Source organism: Elephantulus edwardii, unplaced genomic scaffold (assembly GCF_000299155.1).
Source record: "Elephantulus edwardii isolate Elephantulus edwardi_28Jun2011 unplaced genomic scaffold, EleEdw1.0 scaffold00573, whole genome shotgun sequence".
NCBI lineage: Eukaryota > Metazoa > Chordata > Mammalia > Macroscelidea > Macroscelididae > Elephantulus > Elephantulus edwardii.
Window position 1 is genome coordinate 229819 of NW_006400323.1, and position 3008 is coordinate 232826.

The following is a 3008-nucleotide window of genomic DNA, read 5'->3' on the forward strand; positions in this document are numbered from 1 at the left end:
AGAACCATGTTTTCCACCACCAACACACTCAAATCATTTCACAAAAATAGGTGTCCAAACCCCAGAAAAGCTGTCTGTATCATTTCTCATTCTCTCCCTGCTAAGGACTCACTCTGTCTCACAGTGGATGTTTAATCATGTTTAAATCCTGAAAACGGCATGAGAAAGGACTGCCCTTTGTACAAAGCAGCTGGTGGATGTCAGCGCTGAGAGGTTGGTTTTTTCCCATCAGGGACACAAAGGCCTCTTTCCTTATCAGCATGAACACAGACATAAAGGAAATCGATGATTCGTTGATGAAAACACATGCATGTCCATTTGGACTAAGTCCAGCTGGCTCTCTCCCCGTGGTCTTTGCGAGGATGACCATGAATGCAGCCCGGGGACGCCCCCAAATCCCCCCGGGCAGACACTGCGGGTGCAGCGAGGGGGATGGGCTGGCTCTTTGGCTTTAGGTCCAAGGAGAAAAGGATCCAGAGGCGGGGACTTCAGTGCCGCCCGGGAAACTGACTACGGGGAAGACTGCAGACAGACAGAGCGAGGGCAGAGCGGATCTTCAGACTCAGGGTCCGGAGTCACACTGACCTGCGAGACGTACATTTGCTCCGATAAGATGCGGCCTCTTCCCTGCGAACGCACCATGACACGTTCGCATCTGTTGCAGCAGCTCCCGGGGGAAGGAGATGTGTGAGCACCACCGGAAGTCCGAGTGTCCAGGAGAGATCCGGAGCTAACAAACCAAGGCAAGAGGTGTCCCCTGACTCGGGAAAGGACATGTGACCGACTCCGAGATGGCCAGGCCAAATGCAAGTGAGAAAGCCGAATTCTCACACCTTTACTCTGGTCCACGTAGTGATGTGGACCACCTTCGGTTCCTCGGTCCCTCACAATAAATGGTTCGTCGGGGAACTTGACCTGTCAAAGTCATTGACCGGCATTTCGGTTCCTACACTAAACTCTTAGCTTAGGGTTTATTTACTGTGGGTTTTATTTATTCCAAAGCTGGAGGCTGAACGAAGCCATTGATGACTGTCCAATACGGTGCTTTGTCGCGTTTTCTTTGGGGGGGGGTGTAATAATTTACTTTCAATTTACTTTATATATATCATATCTTAAATTATTTCGTTTATTATACTAGTTTATTGACAAAATCCAAATACATTATTTTTTCAGAAGTTCCTTCCCACTTGAAGTTTTGCCACCCCATAATTAACCTCCTCACAAGCGGACATACTCACCCCTCTACATCTGTCCTCCCACTATCGATCCTCAACCTCATTATACCAGAATGGTTTTTTATACAATATTGTCCCTTTTAGTGGACGGAGTTCACTCAGCATAATACTCCCTAATCCCTCACGAATTAAATAATACATTTCAACACTATAGCTCCTGCATACGACATAGTATTTCAGTGTGTGTGTGTGTGTGTGTGTGTGTGTGAGAGAGAGAGAGAGAGAGAGAAAGATAATTTCTCAATCCATTCGAATGTACTTGGTCATCTGGGCTTTTCTCAATGTTCTTGCACTAGTAAATAATGCTGCTATGAACACTGGTGTACAAAGTCTCTGTTTTACCTTCACGGCTCTATTTTTTTTTGTTTGTTTTAAAAAATGATTTCATAGCTGTATGATGTAAAAGGCATAATACTACTCCAGATGGGGAAAACCGCACTGAAGAGACTGACTGCAGACCTTTCAATTCAGCCAAAGTTTTCCCATCACTTTTGCTCTATAAAATACTACACATTATAGCTTTTAATACTTCAGCCATGCTCAGATTGCTGCAGCATAGGCATTTCCTGAACCTACTCATGCCAAGTTAGGGCAGAAAAAACAGAACTGACAGGTAAGCTCTGATGTTGAAAAGCACTGAGCCTGTTTGAGAGAGATTCAGTTCTCACTTTCTGGGGACGGGAGGTGGTTCATATGGAATGTCTAGGTTCAGGTTTTGAGGAAGTACCAAAGTGCCTTCCAGATGAGTGTTTGCACCATTGTACAATTCTACAAACGATGTACAAAAATATATGGAATGCCTCACAAATTTGCATGTGACCCTTGTAGAGGGGGCAGGTTAACCTTCTATCCTCCCAATTTTAGTACATGTGCTGCAGTAGCAAACACCACATTTTTATTTTGTTCTTTTAGTTAGTGCCAATTTTCAAATCAACTCATGGGCACTCAATGAAAATAAGTTCTGTATGTAGATGACAACTAGCATCAGTATGGATGGTGAAGAGACTGAGATAGTTAACAGTTTTAGTTTACTTGGTTCCACAGTCAACACTCTTGGGAAAAGCAGCCAGGACATCAGGAGATGAATTGCATTCAGAATGTCAGCTGTGAGGGATCTCACAAGAGTACTGAAGAGCAATGATGTCAGGCTGGAGACTAAGGTGTGCCTGACCCAGTGTATAACCTTAGTGATTACGTGCTATGCATTGCAGCATTGGACAGTGAATAGGGATGATAGAAGGAGAATTCATGCCTTTGAGGTGTGGTGCTGGAGAAGAGTGTTGAATATTCAATGGACTGCTAGGTGAACATTCAGGTCTGTCCGGGAGAAGTCGAAGCTGGAATGCTCCTTGGAGTCAAGGATTCTGAAGCTTCATCTGACATACCTTGGTCATGTTGCAAGGTCATGTTGAAGACGGACAACCTGTTTGGGAGAGAGGAGGGACGGTACAGCTGAGGAAAACCTTCGATGAGATGGATCGATTCTGTGACTAGAGTGGTGGGAATGAGCATGTTTGAGACAGCGAGGTGGGCACAGCATAGAACGACCTTTAGGGCTCTTGTACATAGAGTCACTATGAGTCGCAAGGGATTCGGTAACACAGAACAACAAAAAATTAAACATCTGTAAAATGCGTGCATTGCTGGGAGGGCAGGTGAAGAGGGGAAGAGAAGAAAATAGACAAAACTAAATTAATAACTAAAATAAATTTGGACATTAAAAAAAAAGATTAAGGTGTTCCATCAACAAACGAATGGATATAGAAGCTGTGG

At 44.3% G+C, this 3008-nt stretch overlaps 1 pseudogene; it reads right to left on the reverse strand.

The window, feature by feature from the left end:
• The window catches only part of LOC102844350, a 15090-nt pseudogene extending 14152 nt beyond the window's left edge, over positions 1 to 938 (reverse strand).
• Positions 939 to 3008: the final 2070 nt, after the last annotated feature.